The following is a 22,270-nucleotide window of genomic DNA, read 5'->3' on the forward strand; positions in this document are numbered from 1 at the left end:
AGGCCCAGCTAGTTCTTGCTGGTAATGTTAATATGTTACACTGAATTTACATGTGGTAGAAAAGTACCTTCCCTAAAATCATAAAATAAAGTATATCTGTTTATGTTAAAAGTTGGGTAATTTGTGCATCATGTTAGTAGCTAACACACTTGATGGCTAAAAACTAAATAATGTATTCTCTTTCAACTTAAGGGAAGCAGCCACCAATCAGTCGTGTTTCTGCTGTGCAACCATGTGCATTTGGAAGCTCCTGCCAGTGATCATTGCTTGTGGTAAGTTCTATTTACAATGTCATAAGGATATTATGATCTAACATGAAATCTGGAGATTTCCGAAACAATAACATGTCTTTTTTTTCTTCTTCTTTCTTTTTAATGCAGGAAAATGAGGTTGAAGAGCTGGAGCAAACAATGGCGATCTTTGTCACTGAGAAAGAGGATCCTCTCCATCCACCCAAAGACATTAAGACTGTCATCGAAGGAACAGAGGTCCTGAACGAGTTGCCCTCAGTTGCAACAGCTTTTGTGTTTAGTTGATAATAAGGCTTACATCTGAATAAGAAAATGTATGTCCTGGCATGATGTCTTAGGAGTTGAGCTACTATTGCAGCTCCATGATTTGTCTTCTGATGACATCAATAGTCTCGTTTCTGGTGTTCAGCTGAAGAAGACTGTTTATCTAAATAGATTTTAAACACATGTTCAGTGTTGTCAATTTATGGAACAATAAATATGAATGTGTTCTTAAGGAAAGTGTTCTGAGTAGTCACTGATCAAAATGTATTGAAAGAAATTTTTTAAAATTTGATTTACTATACATTTCAAATAATGACAACCATTACTTTTTTATTTGAGACAACCTAAAATAGTTATGCTCCAACCTAAAATAATTAGTTTGCTCCAACCTAAAATAATTAGTTTGCTCCAACCTAAAAACAATTAGATTGCTCCAACCTTTAATTAGTGGTTGCATGGAGTTAATCTTTTCAGGTTAAACGAAATAAAATTATTTGCTTTGAGTTAATGTCAGATATTTCGTGTGATCGATTACCTCAATTTTTTTAAGTTGATCCAAGTTTTTTATTTTTTCAGTGGAGAGACACTTGAATCCAGGCTTAGGGTCAGGTTGAAATTGTTTGTTTACTGTAGACAGGCACTGTCTACAAAGTAACAACCTAAACAAAATATTATTTTAATTTCCAAATAATCACAGAAATATGCAGCATTTATTTTTTACTGTAATAGACTGTATAATAACAGTATGAATACAGAAATATACTGTATGTCTGGTTTACAGACTACTACTGTAAAATTACAGTATATTGCTGGCGTCTTTGCTGCCAGCTCTTTACTGTAAATTATAGAAATACAGGAATATACTGTTTTTATGGTTCACAGACTAATACCGTAAAGTATTTTACGTTTAAATACCGTTAAAATAACGGTATACTGCTGGCGTCTGTGCTGCCAGCTCTTTACTGTTATTTTACAGGAAAATTGTTTACAGTGAGGATTAAACAAAACAGTAATTATAAAGCTCAGAAAAAGACATCCTAAGCTTTATAATTACTGGTAGGCGAGGCTAGCTAGCTAGGGGGCTAGCCTGCCGCCTTGCTTCAAATCTTTATGCTAAGCTAGGCTAAAGATAAGATTTTTCAAAAATATTAACTACTGCTTTAAACCTGAGCAGGGCAGCCTTCCTGCTCACTACCAACGAGCTCTGAACCCTCGTAAGACTTCATGCGCCTTAGCTCAAAGCCGAGCTATTATCCAATAATGCCACTTTAATAAGAACCGTGATCCAGCTTGTGCTTCGTCCCATCATCATTCTGCCAGATTAGAGGTGCAAAGACAAGAAGAAGATATTTGATCTCGTAGGTAAAGGCGTCTCTGTGCGAGGTGTGTGCGCCCTGTGGTAACGTTTCAAGGCACGCCGTCTCCTCGGATGCTCAAAATCCGCCGAGGAGACGCCTTCGGAAATTGTGTTTTCCGGTCTCGGTGGATTCCAGCTCCGATTTCAAGTGTGAATAACGCGGACGTGGCGGAGATATGAGTGAGTCTGGTGAGCACAGAGACAACCTAACAACAACAAAACACTGCACCAGAGGAGGGTTGTCCTCTCGGATTCAAACAAAGAGGTGAGACTCTACCTTTGAATTTATTTCATCAGCTTTTGTTTTTCAGCTCAGCTCTAAAGGATATGAGCTCTCCACATTGCTCATTCATTGGTGAAGTTTGCACAGCTAGATCATATGCCTTACGCTTCTTCCCCTGCCACTTTATTAAATTTGAAAGACCTGAAATGCCCCTTTAAATCATATTCCCAACCATAGCGAGTCAATTTCGTAGGTATAAGCCGCTGCAGCGCCACACAGTCAGGTGGAGGAAACAGAGGAACCCAGACGGACAGATTAGCACCACCAGGTTTGACCTTAGCAGCAGGCGCGGCAGATGAAAAGATGGAGAGATGGATGGTCTCCCCTCGCAATGATCTCAGTCTTAAGAGAGATATGAATCTCTTTATGGGGTGAAAAAAAAAAAGACAGTGCCATCTGTGGAGATGATTGAGACGACGACTTGGCCATCGGTCTCTTCAAGAGCATGAGACCATTTTTCAAACGGGCTGACAGGTGAGATTTCACTGGGCCGCTTGAGTTTGTGAAGAGACATCTGTGCCTCAGCGATCAGTCCAATTAATCTCGGGCGCTAAAGAGAAGGATCGTGGGAGAGTCTGCAAAACTACACATAACTCAGTGTAGCCCTGCAAGAGAAAAACATGCATTTTTTTAACACAATATTGTTGCAGACTAGCCAATAAAGACACAGAATAACGATGCATTTACTAGTTTGTCTCTCTATATGATGAGTCCAACGCTGTGGTCATGAGAGAGGCTAAATAGCAACAGGCTACGAGTCATTTTTAATGGATGCCAGTGACATAAAGCTACAAACGCGTCTATAACACTTGTCAGATCTCAGCTAGCTCCAACCCTTCAGCGCAGCCTTCCAAAATTTCTACGTTCCTGCACTGAAACAACACAAAACATCAGTGGATTTCCACACAAGCCTTTAAAGTAGACAAAGAGAACCCAGTCAGACTAATGAAACAGAAATATTATACTTGTGTGTTTGTTTATTGGGGAAAATGAGCCAATATTACATATCAGAGAGGTGCACATCTGTGATTATTAGCTAATTATGAGGCCAAATTAGAGTCCATCTGTTCAGGTTGGGTTTCTTTGTCTACAAATCAAAGCTGACCTAGCTCCCACACTTTTTCTACATCTCTGCACTGAAATGATGCAAAACATCAGCGGATTTTCACGAGTCCTGACATAAGACAAGGAGAAAGCATGCCGTCCTTTCGCAGCGTGACCAAAACAAGCTAAAAGAGGCTAAAAAAACTCGGGAGAGGTGCAGAGTTGGATGACGGGTTTGACAGAACCAGAATTTGACCCGCTGCTCGTTTAAAAACATTGATTCGCTCAAAAATGTAATCCAGAATGAGAATAAACTGAAGTGAAGTAGCGTCTTTAATCTATTTCCACTTGTATTTCACTATTTATTAAGGAGTCCGGGTGATATCTGCAGCGTGGGATGAAAAAACGTTACGAGGCTAAATCCAAGTTGAGCCACAAAATGCAAAGATCCAGTTGACGGCGGCTCAGTTTGATCCGAGTGAAACGTCCTGGATTCAAATCTCTCTCTCTGTAACCTCTTACACTGACCTTGAAATTAAAAGACTGCAGAAATGAGAAACCCCTCTCCCGCCACCCTGCCCAAAAAAACTCTGAAAAGGTTCTTCCGGACGAGGATCTGCTTTGAAACTTTTTGCAATATTCCCTCAATGAAAAACCCAGTTGCACAAAATAAGGCTGGAATTGCAAGTAATAATTGCTTCAAAGAGCATTCAGGAAATTGTGCAATGTTTATCCGGCCTATTAAGGCGGCGAGAAAACAAAGGGGAGGCAGAGGAGCGTTTCCTCAAGGCGCGCGGTCCGAACATTAAAGCAGCGCCAGTTCATTACCAAGCTTGGGCCGTGCGGTTTTCTAACGTGGAGGAAAATCCAAAGGAGTTCTGGGAATATTACTGCTGCACAGTAGTGCGTGTCGACGTTTGCACACATGCAAGAAAATAAAAAATAAAAATGCTGTTTACGTCACTTATGCAGCCGGGGGGAGGAAGTATGGAGGAAGTGTGTGAGCATGAAGGTGTTTGTGCACAAGGCAGGGTTTTTTTATTTTTTTTCCCCCTCAAGACACGAAACGTCGCTCCTTTCTCCTGTTGCTGCTTCACACACACTCCCACATATGCACGCATGGACTCGCTGCAGGTGTGCGCCCACATGTGTCACATGAGATATCGTACTACACACAGACACACACAAAGAAAGAGAGAGAGAGAGAGAGAGAGCGAGAGAGAGAGAGAGAGAGAGAACTCCTTCAAGTATTCCCCAAGGACTCTGAGACATGAATGTGGACAAAAAGATGGAAAACAACAGTGTTTACTCTGATTTCAATGTGTGTGAGAGAGAGAGGGGGGGGGGGGGAGGGAGAGAGACGGAGGGAGGTTTATTGTTCTGTAATCTGCTCTCGGGATCCTCGGGGGAAGTCGAATTGCAACACCTGATTATCTCCGAGTCTGAGCATCGACACGAAAGGTAATTCTGCGGGGACAGATTGTTTCTACCGCTCTCCCTTTTCTCCAATTTCTTCATTCTCACTTTTTTATTTTCTTCCCATATCTTCTTTCTCAATCACTCCGCCACACTTCCTCCCTCTCTTCTGCACACACACTCTTTAGCCTAAACCTCCCCTCTGTCCCTCTCCGTCGGTTGCCTCCTACCTTGTATTCCTTCTCATTTACCCCCTCCACCCTCATCCCTCGTGTCCCTCCTCCTCCTCCTCCTCCTCCTCCTCCTCTTCTCTTTCATCATTCTGTTTGAAAGGCACAGTAGTCTGACGCTGATTGCTTCGGAGAGTTTTCCATCACCGAAATAATTCTGCAATCTCCGATGCCATTTCATTCCCTCTACCGCTTGCGGAAAAAGGGCATGAATCCCCGTGAACGGGTAAAAGGATCTGAGAATAAGTCTTTTCGTGCTTGTTTCATAAGTGTGGTACTACTCCGTAAAGCAGACAATCAAACGTAGGTGAGTGCAGCCGTTTGCCGCTGCGCCGCGACCTTTCCCGCGCGATTCACCTTCAGGAAAATTCAATTTCGCTTCACCTCGGATTCAATTTGCCGCCCGTGCGAGGCTCCGCCCCGTGCTTTGGCGATGTCGCGGCGGTCCCGGGCCCGCCTGCGCCGAGAGATTGGATTGTGCCGCTTCAAGTGAGTGACAGACGGTCGGCCTGAAACAGCCCAGAGCTCTGGTGCCGTGGCAACAATAGCCTTTACATAGCAGAGCCTCGCTTCATTTCAGTCCCATTACATTCCGTCGTCCCCTGCTGCTCAAGGAGTACATTTATTTCTCCAGGAAAGAGGCAGCAATCTGTACGCTCAAACGGTTCGCCAAGATCATTCATATTAGAACTGTGGAAGGAAGGATCGGAAACGTTCCGTCTGCACAATCAAGCACCATCAGGTACCTGGAATGGCCTGAATGTCATTTGAAAAACAGAATACACCACAGAAACCTGGGTGAATGATCAGATGCATCAAAGTCTTAACCATAACCAAACTGAAACAAGGCCAACGGGGAGTTTCTTGAAGACATTTTGCCACCCACCCAAGAAGCTTCTTCACTTCTGGAGAACTCTAAATGCCACAGATGAGTTATGGCAGATTTAGGTATGGGCGACATGGGCAATCACGCAGGGTGGCATATTGTCAGGGGCGGCACAGCCACTCAGGATTACCAAGGTTCCCCCAGGGCACCAAACAGACTAGAACTGCCTTGAACAGACACAACTTTAGCTCTTTGGAACTGTAGAAGGTACTTGGATACACCATGACCTGGACGACTGAGAACTGAGAAGTATGGGAGTACAAGAAGACATCAAGGAACGGGATTATGAATAAATGAGCCCCGTCATCCGGTCCTGTTTATAGACAGGAGCATTGTGAGAAATTAAAGAACCCCAGAAGCCACAGATTCACTGATTGCCGATTGTTCTTTCGGTTAATTTAATTGATTACGTTGTTTTTATTTTGATTGGATATCTTTCATTTGCATACACATCTAGAGCATATCTGAGAATCTGCACCAAAGAAATTGTCGCCACAAAAAAAAAAAAAAAAAAAGGTCTCACACTCTAATACTTGGTTGGACCTCCTTTAGCTTTGATTACAGCACACATTCTCTGTGGCATTGTTTCAATGATCTTCTCCAATGTCACCAGATTTATTTCCATCCAGTGTTGCATTCATGTTTCACCAAGATCTTGTATTGATGATGGGAGAGTCTGACCACTGCACAAAGCCTTCTCCAGCACATCCCAAAGATTCTCAGTGGGGTGTTGTTGCAGCTGAAAGATAATCACCCATGCAGTAATTATCCAATAGGAGGCTCCTACCTATTTGATCAGTTAAATCCAGGAGGAGACTTTTTTTTGGCCAGGCAGTGTATAAACCTTTGCTGCCAACTGTCAAGTCTGAAGGAGCCCCCAGACTTCCTCCCAATGTTCCGCCTAAATAAGAAGCGTTCTAATATGCCACTTTAAGTATAATCACCGTGATACACTGAACATAACCAGCTATGCTAATTAGGCCATTCATTTAGCTAATTAATGCACTAATTAGAAAATGTTCCAATGTCTGCCCATAACTCACTGGTGGCGTTTTAGATGAGCTCCATAACCGAAAGTACTGAGGAGTTACTGTAGTTTCATGGAAATGAGTGTTTCCTCATTAAAGCCTGCTGAAAGCAATGTCAACATAAAATCCTTGAGGGCAGAAAAAAAAAGGTAAACATACAGACATGGGCTCAGATGTGATCAGGACACAGAGCAGAAAATGTTCAGACAGATGCTTTTTCCCCAGAAATGATTGAGGGTTCAGACGCGGCGTACACGAGTCAACAGAAAGAGCTCCGTTGGCCTCGCCGTCCCAGACGTCTGCTGTTTGTCTGACTGAGAGGCAGCCGCTTTGTAGCGCCAGAAGATCTCCACATTGGAGCAGAACAGCCAGAGGGCACGAAGCACTTCACTGGAGGACGGCGAGGGAGTAAACTCCAGAGGGAGATCCGCTAAAAGCAGGTTACCTGGAGTCTGACAGCACATAGAAACTGGAATACTTAAAAATCATTTTTTATAAGAGATTAATGCTCCACTGCATGTGTAAACCTTAACATGGCTGAATATAAGTAAATGAAGTAGATCTGCATGCATGGCTTTTTATGACAAGCTACACTTGCAGAAGTAATCTGAATGGTGACTTAAAAAGTACTCAGCTAAATATCAGTCTAATATTTGGGGAGGCTTTGTGTGCATTATTTGAACAGTTTTTAAGCTGGAAACCATCAGCTATATCTGTCGACACTGTTTAAAAGCCCTGCTGTCCCCATTCAGACCACGCATTAACAGCCGTCCAGGCTTAAAGTCCAGGTGTGAACGCATTTGACTGATCTGGTGTCAGTCCACATGTGGAGGTGGTCTGGGACACATGTGACCTCCTTCCTTTGGTAGTGTGAACACACAATGAGTCCTGGGTCACATTAAAGACCACCTACTCAACAGGGCTGATCTGTGGAAGAGGAGTTTAACTCATTCATTCGTTAAAAAACAAACATAAAACACAGGACCATTTGTAGCTGTTAACCAACTAAATAATAAATGTATCTAAACAAGAATTAACAAATAAAATGCTTGGATATGAGGGCTTGAATATGTGTGATTCTGCCACTGAATAACATATTCGTCATGTGGTTAATTATTGATGTGGTCATGTTGTTGTATAAGCAGCCACTTGGTGTTAAATTACATACTGTATTTCACCCCAGAGGTTACAGTTTGTATGGAAGCTTCCAGGGTTGAGGTTATAATCTGACTTTTGTGCAGGTCACGTCACGGCAGAGATTAATAAGTAATGACTTGTGTGCCTAAGTCGTGACTCACACACATAAATAAAAAAAACGTACCGTTCATGGTTCTGAAACAACAGTAGCCAGCTGCTGTTATGACGTCGGTGTTTATCTGCATACAGAACCAGACTCAGATCAGATTTGATCATGGTTCTGAAACAGCGGTAGGTAGAGATCCATTTGAGACAGACGCTGTCAGATGCTGTTTATTATTTTCTATGCAGACCACGAAACTGAGCTCGGCTATGAATGTGTGAACACAAAGCTGGGAAAGGATTGCCCAGGACGGATGTTAATGCAAGGTCTAAACAGTGCACACAAAGCTTTCCTCTATTTTTATTACAACAAAAGTCAAACAACAATGGATCTGTATTGATTTCTAGAAAGGTATCAGTGAACCTCTTACACTATGTAAATTGGTTTGGGTTACGAGCAGAGATTTGTCTCTGCCTAAAACACAATAAATGAATATGAATATTTAATCCTTCAACTCTATATCAAGGGTTTATCCTTTAGAGTTGATAGAAAAACTCCGGTCGCAGTCAGACTAGTTTGACTTTACAGGAGCGATTTTCATCTTGTCCCCTACTTTGTGAAAAGCCTCCTCCTCTTCCAGCAGCTCAGGGCCGAGCCACTGTAAAGATATAAGTGAAAGATTGAGATGTAGGATATCCTTCAGGCCAAAGGCATTCAATAACCAAAGTCCTCTTTGAAAGTTGATGGAACTGGGAGGATCTGAGGGGAGGGAGGGGTCGAACGCTGCCTCGCCGCTGCAGGCCTCAGATGGCAGACAACGACAGGGGGTGGCAAACTAATCTTAGATAATCTTTCAAAAGCAAAAGGCAAGTGTCTCCAGCAACGAAAAAAATAAATAAAATAAAATGTAGTGCAGCACTCTGAGTCCTACAGCTCGTCTCTTTGGGGGGAGATTAGCGCTGTGGGATGAGCTCAGGTGCTTCTCCACATTTCTGTTTGCCTGGAACAAATTCCTTGTATATATGTGTGTGTGTGTATATATATAACCTCGGTGAATAAAGCTCATTTGTTTCCATAGGAATAAGAAGTCACCTTTACTGCAGCAGAGTCTTCCTCCAGTATCTGTGCAACTGAATGTGTTTCGTGATGTAAAATTTTCACTGTTCCCATACCCATAAAGGTTTTGTACAAAACATCATTCAATAAGTAGTTTTACTGAGGAGGGAATACACTTTCATTCTCTGAGGTAAGGTTATTTACTGCCGTCTGCAAGTAGAGTTCACTTTAACAGCACAATGTTTAAGTCCTCAGACCTTCGTCGGGCAAAGTTCCGTCAATACTGTCAACCAGGACAATCTCATTGATCATAGTAAATTCTTATACTCAGTTATTATCAGAATACAAGTCTGGTAACACGGCATCTGGATTTGTTTATGGAGTGATTTTCCTGCTAGCTTCTCCTCCAACCAATCAGAACCACTTCGTTGCAAACAAATCCAACTCCATGGCGCCCAGATGTCACTGCGTCGCTGTTATTCTTCTGTCCGTCACCACATGAAGCCACACCCAAACGATTTGATTGGCCCCGCAGATCTTTGCAGGGGCATAATTAGTTCCCGACAGAGAGACTGAAGACCAGCTACTTTAGGTATGTTAGGTATGTTCTAGATTCAAGGGTAGGACTTGTTAAGTTCTTAGATGCCCCCACAGTTGTAGCAAAATTCAACTTTGAAAAAGAAATTGAATGCGAAAAACACAAAACCAGGAAACCAGGCTTTTGCTGCTGATAACAACAACAACAACCTGGTAGGCTTTTGTTGACAGTGAACACTTTCTGTTCCTCACAATGTCTAGCTGTCCACCTAGCTTAACATGGTCAAACAGGCAAAGCAGGATAAGTTAACACTGTTTAGAGAGCTAACGTTAGCCGCCTACAATTCCTAGGGGTTGTGGTGGTTTCAGGATGGCCGAACACACACACCAGCAGCTGGTTTTGTCTATAGAACGTTGGTATGTTTTAAAATGACCATTTTTTCCTGAATTTTCAACATTTCTGCATAACCTGCAGAACTAAAAATACACAAGTATAATATTTCTGTTTCATGAAGTAGAATAGATAGAATAGAAGAACGTTTCTGAACAGCTGGACTCTAATCTGACCTTACAATTAACTTCACAGATATGTAATATTGGCTCATGTTCCAGAATGAACAGAAGTAAAATATTTCACTTTCATTGGTTTGATTGGGTTCTCTGTATGTGTGATGTATGAGGGAATCGGGTCTCTGTATATTTAGGTTGATTCCACCAACATGAAACTGTTGGTGGAATCAACCTAGACATTTAGACTTAAGTCGTATCTCACAAAGCTGGTGTGGTGCTGGAAAGCCTCGGGGCAGAGATGCTGCCTTGTACCGCTGTGAGCAACAGCCGACTACGCCCAGGACATCCAAATGATTTAGGTGCGCTTCCCTTGACCCCAGCGATAACCTTGCCCCACCAGTAGGCAATTCGAAGTGCGACCTGAACTTATTTAGCCGGAAGGTAGCGGCCGTATATCTCCATGCTGTCTGCAGTCCTACAGGCAGCAGGGAGGCATGCCTATCAGCCAGCCAGCCATATCAGCCAAAGCTGACGTGACAGATTCAGCGGAAGACGGCAAAGCATAACAGACGGATTCATCTGCTGGTAAATCCAACGTTCGGACAAGCCGCCGTGGCTCCACCGGCCCTGCTTTGTGATTGGCGTGCAGAAAGCAGTGTATCACAACAAATCAATGAGGGCCTCTATCGCTCCAGCAGAGCCACAAAACAAAACCAAAGTATCAGGGCTGTTGTGTTTACAACGAGCCTGAGGGGATTGAAGAGTCTGCTCTTGTCGGCGGGCACTGAGGGGCACGGACAAATGTTTTCAGGAAAAAAGTCTTTGACAAAGTCATAGAAATAAAGGCCTGCTCTCATCCCCTCTGCTGCTAATTGACACAGGAAACCAGAAGCAGTCTTATCAGTCCAAATATGCAGGAAATGTTGGTGCTTCAAGCCATTACGTATCTGCAGCCAACCATCTAGAATCAGAGCACAGTCTGAGCAAGGTAACCCAAGAGTTCTCTATAGAACCACGACGGAGTGGAAATGGATCTGTAGCATGCCCAGACCAGAAGGGAAACCTATCCACCTATCAGCTAAAACATTAAGACCACTGTTTTGTGGTGAAGCCTTGGGTCATGGCATTCACAGATGTTCGCAGATGTTACTCTGACATGCACCACCCACCTAAACACTTTTACAGATCAAGCACACCCCCATAGATTACAGGACAGCAACAGCCTCCCACAGCAGGAAAGAAAACAGCCCAGGAAGCCCGAGGAGTTGGTCCAGTCTGCAAATTCCCCAGGTCCCAGTGTGATCAAGCATCTACAGGATGCACCGAAACCAGGCCAGTACACGAAGGCCTTACCCCGCAGCCCACAGGACCCAAAAGAATCCACTGATAGAGGACAAGTCCAGAGGTCCACGCCTTAACGCAGGGGTGTCAAACTCATTTTATAAAATAGGTTCCGTCAGAAAGTCGTCTGCATTTACTACGAGCCTGTGGGACGACTTTATCCCAGCGTGAAGAAAAGGCAGCAGCTTCTTCATGAGGAGCTAAAAGTGAATTTAGCAGCAACTGTGGCAGTTTCAGGAACAGCGGGCGGCAGTGGATGAAAAACATCAACATGAGGGGAAGTTTCATAATGAGCTTGGTATGCTGTGCATGTCTGTTAGACTTCACTGGACACATTACCGTCAACACTAGCGACAAACATCTCGGAATCTTTTTATGACAGTGAATCACATTATCTGACATGACAGTGTGCGTCATATATGAAGGTTGAACGTCTGATCAGAGGAAAACAAGAACATTTGAATGCATTTGTCTCCAGAATAAAAACCTCAATGATATTAGTCTGATGTAACATTTAAATGTAATTATAGGGCGTGTTCCAACTGATACAGCGAAGTAAATCCCTCTGCACACAACTGACTAGTCCTACAACCAATCTGAGCCATTTTGTTGTTAAATTTAACCGCATGGTGCTCAGATGACGTATTTGACTACGTCGCCGTTTCTCTTCTGTCCATCACCACATAAAGCCCCGCCCCAAACGATTTGATTGGCTCGGCAGATCTTTGTCGGAGAGCAATCAGTTCCCAACAGAGCCAGGCTACACCAGCACTACACATATAAACAAAACACACACTAGGGCTTATACCGACCAGTCGACTTTACTGCTGCGCCGTGACGCTTTAAGCAGGAAGTTGACTAGTCACAGATCACGTGACAGTAACAACATGGACGCCTCCTAGAAGACAGGTGAGGAGCCTAGTGGGTCGTTGCAGCAAACTAGCAGCGGTTCATCAAGCCCATACTACCGTGACATGTCAGTTCTGAAATACAACTAAAGTACTACTGCAATGCATCTGAAAAGGCTAACGCTAACGCTAGCAGAGGAACGGCCCAAATCCTCTGGACAGCAGTCAGTTAACAACTTCACAGAATGTCGTGTGGTAACAGAGAGAAGGAGGCTGCACATCAATTATTTGATATCCATCAAATGCTACTGACAGTGCTGATTTATTTAGGCTATACATTGTTTTTGCAAAGCAAGTGCCGCATATTAGAAGTGTCAGACTGACGTTGTTTATTGTGTTGACGTGGGCTACGGCCGACAGTAGTTTGTGTTCAAGCTTCAATGAACTTGCAGAAAAGCCTCCGTAGCTTCTTTTGTGTGCGACGCTACAACATGTATTCAGGTCTAGAATATTGATTTCATTGGTGCAAAGCATTACTTTCTACTGTGTTTATATGTCTGACGTCATCGACTCAACTTTCACCACAACTTTAAAAAACCCGAAGTCGTTCAACCCCTGATATGCACACGTTACGGGAAACAGTTTGCCTTCTGCGATAAGGCCCAGCAGCACTGAAGAAACACCAAAGGCGTTTCAAGATGGACCAAATGCCAAACTGACATGAATTAACTTCAGAAAAAAAACACTTCAGAAGGAGACATGGCATCAAATAAAAATAAAACTTAACCCTCCCACAGAGAGCTTGGATTAAAGCCTCAGGGTACCGTCGGCACAAACTTGGACACCAGTAGTTTGAAAATCGCCTGAATTTACTGCGACGGCGTTTGACATCCCTGCTCTACACGAGCACGAAAACAAGAACAAGAATCGGCTCACTGTGATGCTTCTGGCACGTTGAATCTACAGTTTAAGCTTTTTTTCCCCCCCTTCTTTAATATTTACTTCAAGTCCCTGACAAACTTTAAGAAGAGACCTGACACCAAATGTGTCAGACGTGTCCTCCAGATGACGACTTTATGAGGCTTACAGCCCGCGATCGTCTTCCCAAAGCCCCGCTGGAGGAATTTAGCTGTGGGGCAGCGCAGAGGAAAGCCTCCCCGCAGTGTCTTACTGCAGCCTCAGGGAAATACGGCGTGGGATTTAGGAGACGGTGAGTGACAGTGGCAACTTCACTAAGTGTTGGACACATGGCGTGTGAAATGTGAACAGATTCCATCGTGCAGCCTGTCGCCGGGGAGAGGTCCCCATGTGAGCGCAGACACACAGGTTTAAAGCTAAAGCATGCACACAAACCTGCCTACACTCTTCCTGCCTATGGGATGAGACAGTGCATGCATGAGAGGCTGAATTAGCAGCTTGCACTTTGCTGCATTTGGGATTTAGAAGAGGGAGTGTGTGTCTGTGTGCATGAATTCTTCACAATCCAGTCTGCACATACATGTCAGGTCAAAGCCACGATGAGCCGAGTCTCTGCGCTGAGGGTTTAGTCCATTATGAATCTCCGGCGGCCCTGAGGGTGAAGTTACAGGGTGGATATCGACTGCCTTAAGCGCAGCCCCCCTCCTTAATGAACCGCCGTGTTCACAGCTTTGCATTAGTGACCTGCAGTAGCTGCTCTCACGGCCTGGTTATGTGTTTAACATGACGGCCGGGACGGGAAGCTGTTTAGACGAGCGGGACTGAGGGGATTCCACCAAGTCCTGTGAGTAAACCTCCTGTTTTTATCGAGTCACATTCTATTATGCTGCGGCAGGGAAAACACGGCACTTAAACATCTGGAATATGGACTTTATTTTTAATTTATGGTAGAAGAAAGCTTTAAAAACCTCATTTCTTAACTGAGCTTATACACACAGTCACTTTCTGAGTGTTTGCAGTTTTCTAACTATTTTAGTCTGGGATTGTTGTCACGCAACATACGCTCCAATGCAAAACTGTCCCTCACAAAAGAAGATTTAGGCCGAGTAACTACTACTTGGCTGTATGATTTTGAGGCGGTCGTATCGGGCCGTAGCTAACCTGTGTTGACACTGCAAATGACGAATCGCTGCAGGGAGTGGATGCAATCAGGTTTGAGGCCACGCTCTCTCACGGGGATCAGCTTAGATTGATTTGTTCCAGGACGGAGTGCAACTGCTGCGTTCACGGCAGAACAAACCAACCGACCTGAAGGAGAAACCGACCTCCCGGTATCAACAACCTAGCTAGGTGTGAAATAACAGTCATGTCATGTCATGTCATGTCATGTCTCTGGTCTTTATTGGATTGTTAGAGAATCATTCACTGGTGGACAACAACCACAGATGTTCCTATTCAACCCCTAACTTTTAGATCTGAAGACTTGGATGAAACGTCTTCAAGAAACTCTACAAGTCCAGCTGATTCAGTTGTTTCAGCTTGGTTTTCCAGATAAACCACGACCTGGATGGTCTGGATGTCCTCGCTTGTTGTCTATCTCTTTGTAGCTGCTCACTGGCGGACATTCAAGGCTGTTCCTGCCATCGGGGTGGTAAATTTGGTGGTAGGAACCAAAGTCATGGACGGAGTTTCCTTGTGGTAAATGTTTGGGGAACTCTCCGTTATCCTCACATGTCAAATCAACTGTAATAGTCACTCCTGCTGGTAGTCGACACTTTATTTTCGTATTTTTTTTCACTTTTTGTCAATATTCCTCTGTCATGTTTCTTATTCTTCTCATTAAATGCTTTGCTTTCTCCTGAAGGCAAAACTTTGTCTTACCATCTCTGGCTTTCCGCTATGTGCACGGTGCATGCTCCAGAAAACATCCGGCCTGAAAGCTGCTCTTTAATTTTATCAATATAATTAGTTCCCCCGGTTACATACTGACATTGAACTGACGCTACGAATGCAGAATAAAACCTTAAATGGAGACTTAAACGTCTTCCTGTCGAGCAAATTAGAATGTTAGATCCGACGCGGTGAGCAGGTGTGATCAACCAGGCGGGGAGGATGGATTTTGACGGATTTCTTTTACACAACCTGATAATGTTTAACCCGCAGGTGCACGCAAGGCACCGAGCTGGCACGTGAACTTTTAAGACGTCAGCATTACTCATTAAAACTCTGCGGTAGCCTGAAGTGTGCTCCAACACAATGTGACCCAAAAGAAAAGGCAGCAAGCGAGACTTAGGCTAAGCTTGTATAACCGTGCTGCACCCACGAAGCCTTTCTGGATCAGTATCACATGCATCATGTGAATAAAACGTGTCTGCAGAGCCAAAATGCCAAGAGGACGAATGTGTGGCTTCTACTGATAAGTTTCGGGAAATTTTCTATTCAAGATCAAACCTTTCAAAGCCTCGATGTGATGCTATCGCTTTCTGTTTGTGCAAAAATAGATCAGGTGGGAATATGTTGACTTTCTGTTAAACAGTTCATATAAAAATAGATTGTTTCAGCTGCAGGAAGGATTTACTGTTAGTTAGAGGAGAAAATACACCGATCAACCACAACATTATGACCACTGACAGGAGAAGTAAATAACATTGACCATCTTGTGACAATTCAGTGTTCTGCTGGGAAACTTCTGGACCTGGCATTCATTGCTGTGGATGTTACTTAGACATGTAGCACCAACCTAGACCAGACCAGGCACCCCCACCCCATAGCAATGACACTCCTTGATGGCAGCAGCCATCCCCAGCAGGATGCAGCCTGACACAGACACACACACAAAAACACTTTAGGAACAACTAAAAAAAAAACATGAAGAACAGCACAAGGTGTTGACCTGGCCTCCAAATTCACTAGATCCCAAACTGATCAAGTATCTGTGGGATGATCCACAGAGGCCCCTCCCCTCAAAGGCCCCCCCACTAACAACATTCAGTTACCAGACACCACAGGACACCCTCAGAAGGCCCATGTCCATTCTATGATGAGTCACCACAAGGGAGACCTACACAATATTAGGAAGGTGGTCATAATGTTATGCCCGATTGGTGAAGGTCTCATTATATTGTTGCACAAACATTCCACTTATTGGCTCGAGTTGCCGTCTTTGACTGCGTGACAACACTGCACGACATGCCCCCCCATCCAACACTTCTTTTCAGCCAAATGAGTTTCATCTAATGGAGGTGTGAACTGCTCTGAGTCCTGTCCTCAGGAAATCGCCCAGAGCTGCTTTCAAATCTGGTTTCAGTCCAGCAGAGACACAAACTCCTCTTTGACTCGTTTTCTTTTTTGTTTTTAATCACGTATTCCTAGCTTCAGGGCAGATTGTATGTACAGTGATGTGGTGCAGCGGTACATGATCCATTCAGACTGTTAGATGTGCAACTCTGCAGACTTCTGGTCCTCTGTTACATTATTCTGTCTGATGTGTTGATGTGCAGCGGGCTAACCTTCCAGCTCACTGCATTAAAATGTCACTAAACTATGTGATACTGCAGTAAAGGTCGTCTATTAAGCCGGGTGTTACACCTTTCTGCTTTTTCCTCAACATCCCTTTTTTATCCACCACATACTCAATAAGTCAATAAAATAAAAGTGAAGCCATGCATCTCTCTCTCTCTCTCTCTCTCTCTCTCTCTCTCTCTCTCCTGTAAAGCTCTGCCAATCAAACTCTTCAGGCTGCAGATGTTTGATGGAGTTAAAGTCTTACAAGGTGCACACGTGATGATAAAAGATGGCAGCAAGGTGTGAACACACACAGGACGCACTAAGGACACTTTTGATTGAACCAATCTCATGTGGAGGTGGTCTGGGACACATGTGACCTCCTTCCTTTGGTAGTGTGAACACACAATGAGTCCTGGGTCACATTAAAGACCACCTACTCAACAGGGCTGATCTGTGGAAGAGGAGCTCATTACATAAAGAAAAAACGCGATACACACACAACATCAGCTGTTTGTAGGTAGAGATCCATTAGCTGTTACAATATTCTGCTGCATCCCACATGATTTCTGCATTTATTTGCATACAGAGGATGAAACTGAGATCAGATCTCCAGAGGTGGCTGGAGACGCATGGTGGAGACGCATTTTAATGGCAGGTGTGAACACAGGTAAGTAATGCTGGACAACGGTGATCAGATCGCAAAGTCTGAATGGGAGCTGAGTCTGAAGGAATTTTCAGTCGGACCATGTAGACCCTTGGAAGCTGCTGGTTTCTCTCTGGTTGTTGGAATAAATCCATTCTCTCTGAGCATGTCTGCTCCACGTGGGGTAAACATCAGGTGAGGGACAGAAACATGGAGGTAGAAAAACAAGATGAACCAAGATGGAATCAGTGTGGACAGAGACCATGGAGACATGGAGACATCTTGGTCGTCTTCTACTCTAGACATTCAAGACTGGAGATAAAGTTGGTGTAGTTCTATAGCGATTGTTGTTTTCGGGCATCAGATCAGTTCATTTGGAATCTGATGAGAATAATTTCCATCAGGCTCCCACGTGAACGCAGCTATTGTCTCTATAAAACAATGAAAAACAAATAATCTAAATCACTCTTCACTAGCTGACATGTTGGAACAACTTGCATTGTCCACAACGTTCATCATCTCCTCCGTCAAGCTGTTAAAGTGACGGCCTCCCATCAGTCAGACACGGGGTCTGCTCCTTCGTTCATGAAAAGAGACGACGCTCCGTTAACGAGAGATTATTGCCTACGATGTTCTTCTCTTGTTCTCCTACGTACTCATAGTAGAAGTGAACATTTTAAAACTAATCTCTCCACGTGAGCAGATACAGTAGCAGTTTGTTCTTGGTATTTTACATCACATTTCACAGAGATGGATATAAAGTGAGGCTTTCTGCCCTGACATCTAATTTTAAACAATCCCATTTCCACAGCGGGAACTTTTCCAGGAGCGACCCACTTTGATCAGACGAGGAACGTACATTTATCTCTTAGCAGAACAGTAGATCTTGTAGGAATGAAACTCTAGTCCCGGGAAGTATTGGAGGGAAATTAGCAATGCTCATCTTGTTGCATATTTGATTGTCCTTATAATTAGTAGTAGAGTCAGACACTAATAGTTATACTGCATGTAAACATCCATGACTCCTGCAGCTGCAAAAGGTTAGCTAAAAAAAATTTAGTAGGTTTTGTCTAGGTCAACAGTTCTGAGCAGGTGATGCAAGAACTTTCATTTAGGATCCTGCCTTCCAGATCCTGCATCTTAATAATCTGCACCACGGCGCTTTTCAGTTAGGTGCAAAAGAAAAGTCGTCTGCCTTTAATCCAAAGAAAACGACCTTATTAAGGTCACCTTAATTTCATTATACTAATACAATGGCAATAAAGACGTTCTCTTCTATTCTATTCTACTGAAGCATCAATAAAGTATCATTCACATCCAGCTGCTCTGAATTTTGCATATCAGCGTTTTGTCCTGAGGCAGGGAAAATCCAGAGCTACAAAATAAAAACAGGATTGATTTCTTTCTGCAATCGTCCCAGTGCACCTGCGCGTCGGCGAAGTCTGAACCCGATGGATGTCAGGATGTTTACAGCGACCGCGCTCTTCACGCAGCGGCGCGCACGCTCCGTGGGCAAGGCCGTGACACCCACGTCAGATCTCACGCCACCGCAGCACACCTTCAGTGACACGCAACGTACGCCCCGATGCACAAACACACAGTCGCGCTCACAGACAAGCCTCAGAAGTCCACCCCACGCTGCTCCTCTCCAGCGTGGCTGTCAACACGGATCAACTTGCATTGACTCACAGAGAGGCTGCTAAAAATAAGACTTGGCGGGATAGGGGAAAAAAAACAACAAACAGAGCTCGGATCAGGAATCAAAAAAATAAATGAATAAATCACACGTGAGGAGACGTAAGACTGACAGGAAGAAGTCAGAACAGGGGCCAGGAATCCATTTTGTGGCGACACTCGCGCCTTTTGTTCGTGCACATCTCTGTCGTGGGACGCCCCGCGGAGAAGAAATGAACGGCTGTGAACAAATAAAATATGCACCGTCTCATGACCTGCAGGGTAACACGGCACCGGTCAGAGGGGCCACCCGATATCGAGCGCCAGCGCAGCACAGGGTGTCTCGTTTCTGCTTAGCAAACGAATCCAGGAAATCCACCCTAAAACACAAACGATTTGTTCTGTATGCAGTCACAGAGTGTGCAAAATTAAAGGAATGAATTAAAAGTGGAATCAAAACGTCATGTCCCAAATCAGGCTGCATGATTCTAGTTTAACCCCCAAAATAAAACTCAAAACTGCTCGATCTTGCAGCACAGCTCTGCGTGATTTCCTCTGACAGATAATAAATGTTTACCTGCAGCATTGGCTCGTTGCTTTATTAAGACAATGTTTCCCAAAGCCTGAAGATTCAGTTTAGGCAAAGATATACCAAGGTACTAAAGTCCAGGGGGAAGATAATGTTTCTTCAGTCACACTCTGCTGTCAGAGTCTCTCAAAGGTCAGAATCACAGTTGCCAGATGCAGCAGAAGCTCTCCAGCCCCAATGCTGCTTAGAAACTCACACAAAACCGCCCTAAATATTAGATGGATGTTTTCTTTAGTACTTTTTTTGGTTACTCTAGTGCAGCCTATCGCAAGATGCACATGCAAGCATAGCAGAATTTTCTGCGAGACCCTGGCAACTTTTGGGGGGGGAAGGAGATGGCCAACTCTCTTAAAATGATTTTAAATCTCTATGGTCTAAAAATCCAGTGCACAAATATACTGAGATCTATCAGTCTGGAAAAGGTTATAAAGCCGTTTCTGAAGCTTTGGGACTCCAGCGAACCACATTGAGAGGCATTATCCCCAAAGGGCGAAAACATGGAACGGTGGTGAACCTTCCCAGGAGCGACCGGCCGACCAAAATTACCCCAAGAGCGCAGCGGCGACTCATAAAGGGGTAAGTGCATTTTGGGTTTTGTTTCAAATCAGCATTAAAAAGTCAAAATGATCCCGATCCAGCCCCGACTCCATTTCTACCTGCAAAATAAAATACAAAAACGCCTGATCGCCCACTTCTCCAAGCACACACCCAAAATGTCCTGCAGCCGCACATACGTAGTGGCTCTCGGGGCCCCCAGAGAAATTCCCACCAGCTGGCTCCTTTCACGCCATCGTCCCTCAGAGTGGACACAGATCAGGAGGAGTCTGTCAGAGACGACCAGATGACTGGTTTCCGTTTCTTCTATCAGCTACTGGAATTAGTTTTTGTGTCTTCAGTATTATGGTTTGGTTTTTGTTCCAGATCACCGTTGAAAATGATCCCAATCCAGCCTCCTGACTCCTGACTCTACTTCTACCTGCAAAATAAAATTCTAAAATGCCCGATCTGGCAACACAGCTCCGCAAAGTTTTCTCTGACCTCAATAATTTGATCTGTGACCTCTATTACGGACGGATAACTCCTTCAAGCACACACCCAAAATATCCTGCAGCCCCAGATACGTAGCGGCCCTCGGGACCCCCGGAGAAAGTCCCACCAACTGGCTCCTTTCACGCCATCGTCCTCTCAGAGTGGACGGATCAGAAGGAGCACGAGTCTACCTCTGAGCATCGCGACCGAGCGGAGACAGGGAGACACTTTCCAGCTCTGCAGCTCTGGCCGGAGACGACAAGAAGACTGGAATTTATTTTTGTGGCTTCAGTTTTATGGTTTTGGTTTTTGTTTCAAATCAGCGTTAAAAAGTAATTAGAAAAAAACATCAAAATGATCCTGAACCAGCCTCCTGACTCTATTTTTACCTGCAAAATAAAATTCAAAACTGCCCAACCAATCTGGCAACACAGCTCTGAATCATTTCCTCTGACGGTTTGTCGTTTCTTCAGGTGTTCTCTTTGAGACTCTCATCGTCTTTGACACCTGCAATTCCGAGCATCTTGAGAGAGTCGGTTTTTCCTCTTCAGGAAAATCACTGGAAGACAATTTAATTCCCTCATTTCCGCTGATGCTCGCCAGCCGAGGAAGGTTAAGTCTGTAAATAACAAGCAACGATTCAAAAGCTGATCTGGTGGAGCGGCGCCTGAGTGTCTGCCGCTGGAAGAAGTGACTGAGTGAAGTGATTTTGGATGAACGGGAGTCCCAGAGTGTGCAGTGTCAAATAAATGTCACGTCAAACTGTCAAGAGGTTTTTTAATTCGTTTCATATTTTAGTTGAGGTCAGCCGTCCAGATAAATTAATACGTGCTACAAAACCAGCCACCGAGAAAAGACGAAAAATCATCTTCAGATTCAAATATGAGAAAATATTTGATGCTGGAAAGTGCACAGATGCACAGTCAGAGCTTTTAGTTCATATTCAAGGACCAGTTAACATCATTACATCTGACATAGAGACATCCAGGAGCTACTCTGAATCTGAACCAAGTGGATGTGGAGACTCCTGATTATTCCTGAGTAGCTGAACATTATAGCGACCACACACCGTGAACATAAATGAGTCCAAATAAGTGTTTGTTTCTTTTTTTTTGAAGCAGCTTCAGACAGACGCCATGCTTGGTGACTGGCGTCGGCCAATCGGCTCCTTCCGTGATCGACTCATCACGTGATTTTCTGCAAAAGCGCTGATCGGAGCACCGCTAGTAGCTCCTTGACTGGATCGGCAGGAAGCGGAAGGGACGACGACGTTTGGGAACAAAAAACTGAAGTGACGGGCAGCGCCATCTTGCTCCGACCAGTACTGTCTGAGAGTGGAGCCACGTTGTCAAAGACCCGCCCACACTTCCTCTAGACTCGCTGCTGATTGGTTAATACTACGCTCTGCTCTACCTCCACCAGTTACAAGGAAATGTTGGATTGTACACTGTACTTACATATCTTCTTATTTTTTATTCTTAATCTCTCCAGGTCCTACGGGACCACTTAACTGAGCAGTTGTTATGGCAACTGTCAATCGTCATGACATCACATCCTGTTTTTGTAGCATGAAATATCTAAAACTAAACTTCTCAGACAAAAATGGACACTTGATGCAC

General features: G+C 44.1%; 1 protein-coding gene across 1 annotated transcript in view; it reads right to left on the minus strand.

Moving 5' to 3' along the window:
* LOC311495481 (polypeptide N-acetylgalactosaminyltransferase 18-like) overlaps positions 1-22,270 on the minus strand; it is a gene marked incomplete at both ends in the record, with an annotated part of 147,420 nt that overhangs the window by 121,737 nt on the left and 3,413 nt on the right. The gene's annotated exons all lie outside the window — the stretch shown is intronic.

The sequence above is a fragment of the Chelon labrosus genome (genome assembly GCF_963514085.1).
Source record: "Chelon labrosus genome assembly, chromosome: 11".
Lineage (NCBI taxonomy): Eukaryota > Metazoa > Chordata > Actinopteri > Mugiliformes > Mugilidae > Chelon > Chelon labrosus.